We start from the raw sequence: 12490 nt of genomic DNA, 5'->3' as shown, positions 1-12490 counted from the left end.
CGTTGGTTTGGGGGGCTCTTCCACCGACTCATTGTCGATGGGGCCTTCCCCCTGTCGGCCCGTAGATTATGTGCCTTCCTCCGACGACATCTCCCCCTCCTCCCTCTCTCGTCCTTTGAGGCACACACTGTCTATTGTCTTTCTTCGACAGGGTCCCTAACACACAAGGGGTATATGGTCCCCTTACCCGTTAACCGGAGGAGGTACAGCCTCCGGGCTTGGCGGGACCTACATACAAGCCTACCTGCTAACCTAAGGAGGTACAGCCTCCGGACTTGGCGGGAACTATACATAAGTCTACCCGCATAACCTAGCGTCCTCCGGCTGGCACCTAGGGGAGGCTAACTGACCCACCGCTGGCTCGGTTGGTCCCCGACCTCTGATCACGCAGAGCTTCAGACCTTAGAAGGGCTGGAAGGCTGGGACCCAGGGTCCTGCCTATCCAGGACCTTTTCTCCCCTGACCACTGGAACACTGAGCCTCAGCCCTTAGCAGGGCTGGAAGGCTTAGTCCAGGATCCTATCTTCTTCAGCCCGGGCTTCGGTCTTCGTGTGAGGAGAACTGAGCCGGAGCTCTCAGTGCTCTGGCTTTTATACTGGTTCGTGGCTGGGCTTGTCCAATCCCATGCTACTTTGTGGACCCTTCTTATTGGTTCTTCCCAATCTGTCATTTTTTTCCTCTTTCACCTTATCTGAACCTGGGCCGTTTGTCTGGCGGGAATCTTCGCGTAAGCAGCAAGGTCGCCACATTGTCCAACAGTTCCACACGCTCTGGGGACCGCGTGGGGGCGTATACGTTGACCAACCGGACCGCCGTGCCGTCGTATGTAACGTCAACATAGTGCAATCGTCCCGCAACCACTTCTCGGGCCTCCTGTACCTCCACGTTCCTTCTACCCAGGAGGATGGCTCCTCCCGAGTTCCTGTTGGCATTAATTCCCGACCAAATACAGCGTCCATCCCAGTCCTTCGTCAGCTCTTCCCAACCGAGGGAATATGGTAGGTGGCACTCCTGCAGAAAGTACACATCTATTTTCAGGGTCTGTAAATGATGCAGTATGGCTCCTCTCTTGGCCCTGCCCCGAATTCCCCTCACATTCACTGATGCCAAGGAGAGGTCCATACTAAGAAATGCATATCCCTACCCCGACACATCGTCCAGTAGTTGGTAACAATTTTTGTCCACCAAGTCCCACAGCTGTTCCGCACTCCTAAGCTCCGGGGGCTTCCCCCTCCCTTCGCCAATCTTTGCTGCCACAACTCCGTCTTCTTACGTCCACGTGTCCGTCGAGGAACCCGACGACTCAGGACCATGTGTGGGGGTAGCCCTTGTTGGGGCGCATGGTGCCCTCCATTTTCTTTTTGCTACTCTCTCAAACTTCTCTCTTCTGATGCCCGCCTTCTGCCGCTCCTCCCCTTCCTCTCCCGCCTCCACCACCTCAGCCCAGTCGGTCACCGCTGGTTTGGGGGGCTCTTCCATTGACTCATTGTCGATGGGGCCTTTCCCCTGTCGGCCCATAGATTCTGCGCCTTCCGACGACTTCTCCCCCTCCTCCCTCTCGTCCCACAGCGGCATTCCCTGCCCGCCCGTCTCTCCCCTCCCGTCACCCATCTTCCCTCTGGTCGGTGCTTGTTCCGACCCAGCCTCGGCCGCCCCCCTCGCTCCACCCTTGGTCGCCCTGCTCTTGTGCGCCCGGACCTTATTCGCATACGATAGCGGGCAATCCCTATATAGGTGTTCCTTACTCCCGCAGAGATTGCACAGTGCTGGGGCACAACATTCCTCCACGACATCGTCCTGCGCCTTGCAGCGATGACACACCCGTGCTTCGCATGCTGCGGCCAGGTGTCCTCTGCACCCACATCTCCTGCAGAGCTTGGGCTGCCCCGCATAGACCACATAGCCTCTACTGCCCTTGATATTCAAGGCGTTTGGGATGTGCCGCAGGGCCCCTTCCACCGTTTTTAACCTTACCCGCCATTGTCTGGCGCCCATCCAAATACCCAGCGAGTCCTGGAGCCGCTTGCACCCCGACAGCAGTAGGCAATGTTGCTTATTTTTCAGAAGCAACGTATCCACAAATGATCGCTCAACGAAGTGGCTTTTCATGTGGAAATTTATGTTAACAACATTATCGAAATAATCTAGACGCATGTTTATTAATGGGGAGGGAAAAGCCAGGGTCGGTATCGAACCCATGTTTGAGGACTCGGTGCCGACCAGACATTGACTGTTTTGTCTCATCCATCACACTGCAGGTCACAATAACACAATTACTCAAAAATGTATTCATTTACTCACTCACATTCCCACCAAGACACTCATCCACCCACTCACCCAATCACTCACCCACCTACACACTCTTTAAAAAAGTGTATTCACTCACCCACTCAGAGACTCACCCACCTACACACTCACCCTCTCACCCACCCACTCACCCAATCACCCACACACACACACACTTTCAAAAAGTGTATTCACTCACCCACTCAGAGACTCACTCATCCACCTACAGATTCACCGCACTTACCCAACCACCCACACACACACTCTTTTAGAAAGTATATTCACTCACTCACTCAACCACTCACTCACCACACTGCAAGCTCACAACACTTCTCTCTCTCTGTTTCTCCCCAAGCACTGCTCCACTTTGGAATTCCCTCCTCCCATCGTCGTCTCTGTTTACCCAACCTCACGTAATAACCCCGCTCAATTAAATAATCACGTTAACTCTCCTCTCTTAGAACTTTAATAATGGTGCCGTTTGTTGCCGGCCGCTTGAACCTTTGGGCCTGTGGTCAGGAATTGTGTTAAATATATAGAGGGTGACCCAAAACTCATGACAAAGGGTTATGATATTTATTTTGACAAATGCCCAAATTGACTCCCATTAACATTAACGTATGTACAAATGAACTTTTGAAATGTTAGGATAACAGGTATAATAATTTTTGGACATTAGTTAATTACGTTTCGTCTCAATTAGTCCCAGGGCACCCCCTGACCAGCGTGGTGAAGTACAGGGTGTTTGAAAAAGATGGACCCGATTTGAAATCGCTATATCTCTGCAACCACGAACCGCCCATGAATGAAACTCTTACCACTTGAAAGGGCGGGGCATAGAGAGGAGGGCGGGGCATAGAGAGGAGGGCGGGGCATAGAGAGGAGGGCGGGGCATAGAGGAAGGCGGGGCATAGAGGGGGCGGGGCGTGGAGTTTAAAATGATTACCGCAAGATGCCTCTCCCAGCGCACAAACAGCCCCTAGTCTCAGTCATTCGCAAGACACGCTGCCTCACCGTTGGATAGGTCGTACGGGACCCCAAGACTTGGCGCTACACTCTTGGACCCCAAGATCCCCAGACATCACACCCTGCGACTTTTTTTTGTTTGTAACTTTTCGTGTAATTGTCACATGTTGCCATCGTGAAATATACTGCAGAAATTGGGTCCATATTTTTGAAACACCCTGTATAGTAAAACAATAATCAAACAGTGGATTAGCACACGTTTGTACTTTACTATTGATATCAATGATAACTGAACCTGGTATATGGCTTATGGTGATGATTTACCATTACATCCAATGAAACAAATTGGACGACTATGGTGACGATTCAAAGGATGTGAATTATATTGTATTCCTGCGCATTTGTTATATGTACGTGTGTGTGTGTTCAGCAGCAAAATGCCAATGGCGAGGTCTGCTGGCCACGATGAGAGGGCTTCAGGCGGGAGAGAGAGTTCGTGTCGTTTTGCTCTTTCTCCTCCGTTGAAGGAGCGCAGGCTACAGTGGCTTACTGCATGGTCCACAATTTGGGTTGCATGGCCAAGGTCACACGACTCTGGTGCGTGTCTTTAATTTGCTGTGATGTATTTCTCGTAAATGGGAATATTAAAATGAATTTAGGGGATGCACTTGGTTTAAATATACGCTTATTACAGGACTGTATTCACATTTGCCAATGTTTCAATAAGTGATTGTGTTTACTGTACTTGTTAAGGTCGTACCAATTCATATGGAACAGATATTGTGCACATTTCCGTTGTATGATTAAATTGGGATCGTGGTGATGATTATGGACTTAGTGATGCTACTGATGGCAGTAATGATGCTACTGATGGCAGTAATGATGCTGTGACGACTGATGATATGGTTAGGGGCCGTCCATAAATGACGTCACGCGGTTTTGGACGATTTTTGACCCCCCCCCCCTTGTCACACGGCCTCAGAAAAAGTCAGACCCCCCCTCAAAAATGACGTCACAAAGCTCTGCCCCTCCCCCCCAAAATAAAACATGCTTCAAATCGCTTTAAACTATTGTCATTGTAGTGCGTATTTAATGTGGCGCTGCACTCTGATGTTATAGGAGAAAACATTTATTAAAAAGTCGTTTTAATTAAGCAGAACGTGTTGTCTATATTTATTTAAAGTTTCGCATTTTGATGTGACGTCACATTTCTCAACCCCCCCCCCCTCGTCACACATCGTCACAAATGTCTGACCCCCCCCCCCCCCAGGTGCGTGACGTCATTTATTGACGGCCCCTTATGCTGCTGCTGATCATGATGTGTGGTGATGATCATTTTTAAATCCTTTATATTAAGTTCGCTTGCTTGCGTGCTTGCTTGCGTGCTTGCTTGCTTGCTTAGGACCGTGCAAATCTTTCGGTCGTTTTTTAACCCACTTCCCGTGATCCAATCGAGCTGACATTTTCCACACAGACTCGTTGTGCCAGACAATTATTGTTCGTGAAAAAAAATTCCCAAAATTTTACACTTTTTAGGCAAAAAAATGTATTTTACATATATTCAAATAGAACTTATTCATGGCTTTGGCTGAACGTCAGAGTGTAAGAGCCCAGAGCGTAACCCCTCCACAGGCTGTGGCGGAGTAGCGCGGTTGGTAGCGCCCTCGCTTCCCATGCCAAAGGTCGCGGGATCGATCCCCGCGTCCTCCACAGGCGAATATATTTTTAAATCCTTTATATTAAGTTCGCTTGCTTAGGACCGTGCAAATCTTTCGCTCGTGTTTTAACCCACTTCCCGTGATCCAATCGAGCTGACATTTTCCACACAGACTCGTTGTGTGTGACGATTAATTTTCGTGAAAAAAAATCCAAAATTTTACACTGTTTAGGGAAAACAAATTAAATATTTAATTACCAATTGCTTAATGGTGGCAGACAATCATCTGACCCATAGGTGGCAGCCATCTCAAGCCAGAGGACGAGAGGACTCTAGCCGCCACGCATATAAAGGATTTATAGTGAAAAACTTTGTTTTTACGGGTTTACTTGTTGTGTGCGATGATGGTGCTGAGGCTTATTATTGTGGTGATAATGATTGTGGCATTGATGATGTTGATGATGCTGTTGTTGCTGATGATGATAATTGTGATGGTGATGATGGTGCAAAATCTGATGATGATGATTGTGGCGTTGATGAAAATTATTGTGACGATGCTAGTAATGCTGCTGCTGATGATGATAATTCTGGTGAAAATTGTGGTGGTACTGGTAGTGCTGCTGCTGCTGCTAATTACAATGGTCGTAGTAATACTGCTGCTGATGATATTGTGCCACACACCCAACACTGCCCACCATCTCACATTCCACACACGCGCAAGCCTCGCCCCACCACAACCCTCCGACGATGGATATCCTTCCGCGCGTGAAAACAATGAACTTTTTTTGTAGTTGCTTTTTTTTCTCTCTCTCTTTCAATGCTCCATCCTGCACCCTGCCACCCCTTTCCTCCTCCCACGCTTCACAACCTCCACGATAATGTCAACACGAAGCGGCGAACATCCACACACACACATCTTCTGGCAGGGGCAGCAGCTGTGGTTCGAATAAAAAAAACACCACCACCAAATGAAGCCTCCTGCCTGAAGCGCTGTGATGGCACCAATACTGCACAATCACCGCGTGCGTCCATGACAGGGAGTGGTGGCGTAGTGGTGAGCGCACTGCGCTGTGGACTGGGCCATCTGGGTTTGATTCCGCGAACCTGGCTCAACTAACATCTGCGGCGAGTGATATTTGTATCTGCCCTGATTATAACCTAAGTTGTGAACCCCCCCCCCCCACCTGCATTCACAAATCCGCACTGACCAGAGTGGTGAATTCTAGACCGACAGCCACCCTTGACCGTGTGCCGTTCCGGCCTTCATTAGGTGCTCGCTAACAGCACTTGCCCCGACAGTCTGTTAAGGCTACACGGGGGATCTTTGTCTGGATGTTGGTGGCCACGCGCAGCAGAATCGTAGGTGCCCTAGCAGCTCAAGGGTGGGCCCCTGACTCGTATGAAAGAATGTCAGCTCGACTTCAAAACCCAAGCCGTGCCGGCTTTCATAGGCGCTGGTCGCTAACAGCACTTGCCCCGACAGTCTGTTAAGGCTATACGGGGGGAGGATCTTTGTCTTTGGTGGTGGAGGAACTGCAGAGCGCACAACTTGTGAGGGTGAAGGTTTGGGTCAGGAGAGAGGGGAAAGCAATGATTGTTGTTGTTATTGTTTTTGTCGTAATGGTTTAACGTGGTTGCTGAACGCAGGCCAATAGGTGCTCGCTCAGAGCACTTGCCAAACAAGTCTGTTCAATGCTATACGGGTCATCTTTATCTTTTGTGTGAGTCTAAGTATGGGGCGACTGCCCGTGTGTGTGTTAATGATGTTACGCGTTGCAGCTCAGCCTCTGCGATACGCTATGCGGGGGGGCATCTTTGTATTGTTTGTGTGCGTGGGTGAGTGGGGAGCGGTGGCGCAGCGGTTAACGCACTGTGCGACGAACCCCCCCCACCTCCGCCACCAAGTTCACGGTCAACACCTGTGACGATTCATTATCTGAACCGGTTCCTCGGCCTCCCAACAACCATCCTGACCGAGATGACAGTAAGTTGGCTAGGCGCGGTGTTGAGCCCTCACCGCCTCCACGCGCGTCCTGTCGGCCCTCGTAGTTGCTCGCTGAACAGCACTCACCTGGTGTCAAGTTCCCACACACGCCCTCTGTGTGTGCATGAATAGTTTATTCAATGTCGTTATGTTGTTAGGGGGGGGGGGGAAACAATATTTGAAACCCAATGGAGCTTTCCTGAATGAACAGGCATACGAATACAGTAATAGTAACATTAGCACACACAACTATCATATTTTTCTATTACATTTCGATTTAAAGCTTTCGTGACTGCAGGGATTCATCTTCTTGGTTCTTTCGGTAAAGTCACGTAGAAGGGAAGTAATAAAATAATAAAAATAAAACATAATAAAACAATTCTCACGACGTTTCGGCCACAACGCAAGCAGCCGTCCTCAGGCGAAGAGGACGGCTGCTTGCGTTGTGGCCGAAACGTCGTGAGAATTGTTTTATTATGTTTTATTTTTATTATTTTATTACTTCCCTTCTACGTGACTTTACCGAAAGAACCAAGAAGATTTTCTATTACATATTTTAAAGGAAACGTTGACGGAGAAGGGCCGTTGCCCGAAACGTCGCCTCTTATAAATTTTCCTTCTGAGGCTACAGTGTCATCGAATAAGTGCCGTTCAAGTAAAAATTAGCTTTTGGCAAAATTGATTTGGGAGGGGGGGGGGGTGAAAAAACATCAAACCTCCTTCAAAACAGATCTCCCACTCAACAACAGTTAGTGGCCAGCTGCCAGCCAAGAGCCCGAGTGAACACATTCCCTCGGCGACGAAGATACAAGAATCAATCAAGCGGCATTTGTATATAACAATATACAATTATTATCATCATCATCAGTCGCCATCCCATCGCAATCCATCCATCTCTGGCTGTGCATGAGGCTGTTGTTTTCATCGTCGCTTCATCTCGGCGCGCTATACACCCTGGACCGGGTGTCTGTGTGATTGTGTGTCTGTGTGTGTGTCTGTGTGTGTGTCTGCCTACGATCAATCCTGGGTTTAACCAGGCTGGATTGTGTGAGGAGCTCACAAATCCTCGAAAGATCTGGACAAAGTCCCATCGGTGAGCTCCTCCGGCAGGCAAGGCTGCGTTGGCTGGGTCATGTAGCCCGCATGCCCAGCCACCGCATGCCTTAACAGCTTTTGTTCGGCCGGATCGAGGGGGCTAAACGGGCGTGGCACGGGCTATAGAAGAGATCGAGTGATGTGGTACAGGAGGATGTGGAGCTGAGTGGACTTGCCGATGACTGGTACCAGCGGTGTCAAGATCGGCCTCTGTGGAGGAGGCTCGTGAAGGACGCTACTGGGCAGTTGGAGGCAGTCGCCCTCCAACAACACAGGGCGGAGGAGCGACGCTCACAACAACGAGCGGAGCGCCGGGTGGCTAAAGCACAGCAAGTTGGCACAGTAGGGGGCACAGGTGGTGCATCAGCCATCTCAGTCGACCCGTGACACCTAGGTCTGCCCCGTGACCTGCCAGCGGGCGTTCGACACTTCACGTGGCCTCAAGGTGCACATAGCCTGGCACAATCGTCGTGGTGACGTCACCGCCACTTAGTGGCGAATGGCGGTTGTGTGTGTGTGTGTCTGTGTGTGTGCTCCCTTGTTTGGCTGTCATTCCGTCGTTAGTCTCGACCACCGGTCGGTATCTATCCCCTTTTGAGTTTGTACTGTACGCGTGCATGTTGAACTTCTTTCGCACCGTACGTAGCCAACCGTGCTCACCGGTGGTGCGGGCGAAGGACAACAAACTAAACACAAAAATCAGTTCTAAAGAAATGAGTTTTACAATTTACATTTAAAGGTGACTTGTCAACCACTTAACTTTTCCCTAATAACCGCTACGATGCTGATGATGATAACTTGTAACGCGTAGAACGCTGGACAGTACCTACCCACTCTCGAAGACAGAGACTTGACTTTTAAACAACTTTTATTGCCGCCAGTAGCAACAGCAGAGAGAGAGAGAGCAAGAGAGAGAGAGAGCAAGAGAGAGAGAAGACGAGTCAGAGGCGCGAGGAGGAACCGCAGACACAAGCACGAAGGCAGCAGTCAGGCGGCGAAGCGGTGCCAACAATTGTTGAAGCTCTACAGTCCTCGATATATGATGCTGTTATCGGCCAAGTCAATGTGTTTGCGTATCAGACGAAAACCCAGAGCACCCCGAGAAAACCGATGCATGCAGTGGGGGAGGAGGGGGGGGGAAACACTCGATCCCAAGCTATCACGTGGCACCTCCTCGACCGTCCACGAGAAATATCACAACATTCAGGATATTGTTTTTTTTATATTGACTTAAAGCTTTCGTGACTGTAGGAATTCATGTTCTTTGCGTCTTTCGGTAAAGTCACGTAGATAGGTTCAGGGAGGGCCCAGGACCGGTTGTGTTGCGATCGAAACGTCGTCGTTTTTTGTTATTTTCTTTGAACCTATCTCGACGTGACTTTACAGAAAGACCCAAATAATGTTTTTTTTTATTTTAAGACGTTTTCAGCCAATGAACGAGGAGTGATTATCGTACAAGTAAGTGCAGCACCCGGAGAAACCCCACGCCACGCGCGCGAGGTGACAACACTCCATACCCGTACAGATGGAAACAGATGGCGATTGGTCCAACGGCAGCACCGCCCTCTCCTGGCGAGCCAGGGTATGGCACCTCGACGTCATCGGGAAGGCGGTTTCCCAGCATTCCTGCGATCCACCAACCATCGCCTCCGCGGTGCTGGAGTACAGGCCGCGTGCAGACAGCCACCAGCACCACCACCACCCGGCCATGCCGTGGCCTGCGAATGTCCCCTGGTCAATGTGTGGCGACTCTTGCGGAGTCTCTCAGTGCAGCTCCCTCGCCTGCACTTCTCCACGCCTCTTGCCACACTTCCCCCCAGCAGAGGCGTAGCCATTGGCGCACTGCCCCACGAGCCCCGCGGACCCGAGTTCGATACCCGATCAGAGTTCTTCATCAGTGGCGATCGATATCTGAACCGGTTCTGGGTCCTCCCTGAGGTTGACTCATCCACGCATGTGGACAATGTGGTGTGTAGATATCAGCACTGGGGATACAAAGGCGGCCGGGCATGTGTGGTGCTGGTCGCACCACCTCTTAATAACAGCATTTGCCCCAACAGCCTGTTAAGGCTCTAAGCGGGATCCTTGCGTTGTGTGTACTGCTCTATTGTAAAAAGCAAATGCTGGAGTAGAACTGCTTCTTGTGTTTAGTTTGCTGTCCTTCCCCCGCACCTCCGATGAACACGGTTGGTGATGTACGCTGCGAAAGAAGTCCAACGCACACACCACACACACACAGAGTCGGGGATTCGTATCTCGTTAAATATATTTCCCCGTAAAACTTCCAAACCAACAACAAAACTCCCCAAAATCCCTGCGCCCCGTTGCTGTGGGATGGGTGGCCATGCGGGAGCCGAACGACCGTGACAGCCCCCCCCCCAATCCCCCCGGTTGAACTGAACCCCGACATGCACAGTCCTGCGGGACCAGGCAGGAGTCTGCAGGGGTCGTACCGCGACTCGCTCGCTCGCTCGATCATCACCGCCACCACCACCGCCCGCCGCAAGCGCATCGCGTGGAAGGCGGAGCCTCAGCTCGGGCTCAGTGATAGGGGGGGAGGAGGAGGAGGGGGAGAGATCGACACCACCACCACCAACACACGCACGCGTGCGGAGACGGAGAGACGCGCACGGGCTCGGACGGAGACTCACAGCAGCGGGAGCAGCAGCAGCAGCACGAGCGGGTGTGAGCAGCCTGAGAAGACTGCCCTTGCCCGCCTTGGACAATCACCCCGGTAAACGCGGCGCACAACGCGCGGACGACGAGGCGTAGAAGAGCGAGAGACCCGTCTCTCTCCGCGCGTGTGTGATGATGATTACTGGTTAGCGGGCATGCATGGTGCCCGCGTGTGCCTAGCAGCAAGTAGGCGTGGTGTGTGGTGATACACTGGACATTGCGTTGTTGCGATCAGCGCAGGGCGTGTGGTCTGTTGGTGGGAGATAGCGGTGATGGTGTCGTCGCGCGCGGGGTTAGAACGCGCCGTGCCACGGCCTTCATAGGTGCTGCTCGCTAACAGCACTTGCCCCCAACAGTCTGTGCAGGCTACACGGGGGAGCTTTGTCTTTGTTCAGGTTAGTGTCGCGGTTAGCGCGCAGCGGTGACCCGGGGTTCGATTCCTGCTCACGGCCGACACCGGTGACGATTATCTTGATTATCTCGAGCCGGTTATGGGTTTTCCCCTAGGTCGGCTCAGCCTCTAACGGGTACCTGGTGCGGGGTGTAAACATCGCCACTTGGGGAGACAAAGGCGGCCTGGGCGTGGTGATGGTCACCCGCCTTGCCCACCTTCATGGGTGCTCTCTAATAGCTACTTGCCCCAACAGTCTGTTTAGGCTATACGGGGGATCTTTGTCTTTGATGGCAGCGCTGCGATTGGCGCACCGCGCTGCAAACCCGGGAACCCGAGTTCGATCCCCGCTCGCGGCCAACATCGTCGAATCGGTCGTGGGCCTCCCCTAGGTCGACTCAGCCTTAAACGTGTATCCTGGTGCGGTGCAGACTAACGAGGCGGTCGGGCGTGGCGCTGGCCACATCACCCCCTCGTGTGTCGCGCCGCCCTGAAGAGGCGCTCGCTCACAGCACTCGTTACGATTAATCGATTTGAAATCGAAATCGCAATTTGAAACAATGCGATGAGCAGATCGCAAAGGCTGCGATTTTTTTGGCGATTTGAAAAGTCTTATTGCTTTCTTGTTGGAAGTGTTTTATTTTTCTTATTATCGTTACTTAATTTACTTCACTTAACAATTGTTCTATGTTTGATTGTTATATTTCAATTAAAACGTTTTAATAAATACATGTTGCAAGCAATTCATATCTTTTAAGTTATCATCCTTGCATGAGAATATATAGAGCAGTTCATAGTTTGATGGTATCATGTGGTAATGCTCCATCACACGTTTTAAATCTATTACACAGTGAATATTAACTGACGCTTGACTTTTCAAAATGTAATCGCGTATCAAATCGCAATCGCAATATCTGTCAGAAAAATCGCAATTAGATATTTTCCCAAAAATCGTGCAGTCCTACTTTTACCATCGAGCGGGCTACATGGCGAGGGGGTCTTTGCCTTAGTTGCCATTATTATAGTACAAGAACACACAACGGCGAACACCTCCTCGTCGCGTGCGCGGCATAGGTTGTACAATACATAGGAATTGACCAGCCTGGTGTGGCCAGCTTGATGTATTGCATAACGCACAGCGCAAGCTCGCGGTCTGTGTGGGATAGAGGCATTGGATTATAACGGAACATCGCTCGCGCGCGCGTGCGTGCGGAGTGGTGGCGCAACGGTTAGCGCGCTGCGCTATGAACCCCCGGCACCCGAGTTCGATTCTCGCTCACGGCCAACACCATCGGCGACGATTATCTCAACCGGCCCTGGGCCTCTGCCTAGGTCGACTCAGCCTCAAACGATTACCTGGCGCCGTGTGTACAAGTATCAGCGGTGGGGAGATAAAGGCGGCCGGGCGTGGTGCCTGGCCACCCACTCTGTCGCG

At 51.2% G+C, this 12490-nt stretch overlaps 1 protein-coding gene across 3 annotated transcripts in view; it reads left to right on the top strand.

Moving 5' to 3' along the window:
* The window catches only part of LOC144937220 (spectrin beta chain, non-erythrocytic 1-like), a 197520-nt gene that overhangs the window by 31226 nt on the left and 153804 nt on the right, over nucleotides 1-12490 (top strand). The window contains exon 1 of one of the 3 annotated variants that reach the window (XM_078864580.1): nucleotides 10576-10722. The exons of the other annotated variants lie outside the window; for them this stretch is intronic. The gene's annotated coding sequence lies outside the window, so the exon portion shown is untranslated. Of the gene's footprint in view, nucleotides 1-10575; nucleotides 10723-12490 lie in introns of those variants that run through there. 3 annotated transcript variants of the gene reach the window in all.

The sequence above is a fragment of the Lampetra fluviatilis genome, chromosome 18 (assembly GCF_964198595.1).
Source record: "Lampetra fluviatilis chromosome 18, kcLamFluv1.1, whole genome shotgun sequence".
In the NCBI taxonomy this organism is placed as follows: domain Eukaryota; kingdom Metazoa; phylum Chordata; class Hyperoartia; order Petromyzontiformes; family Petromyzontidae; genus Lampetra; species Lampetra fluviatilis.
The sequence above is the reverse complement of the archived record's forward strand: the minus strand, read 5'-3'. Positions and strand labels throughout refer to the sequence as shown.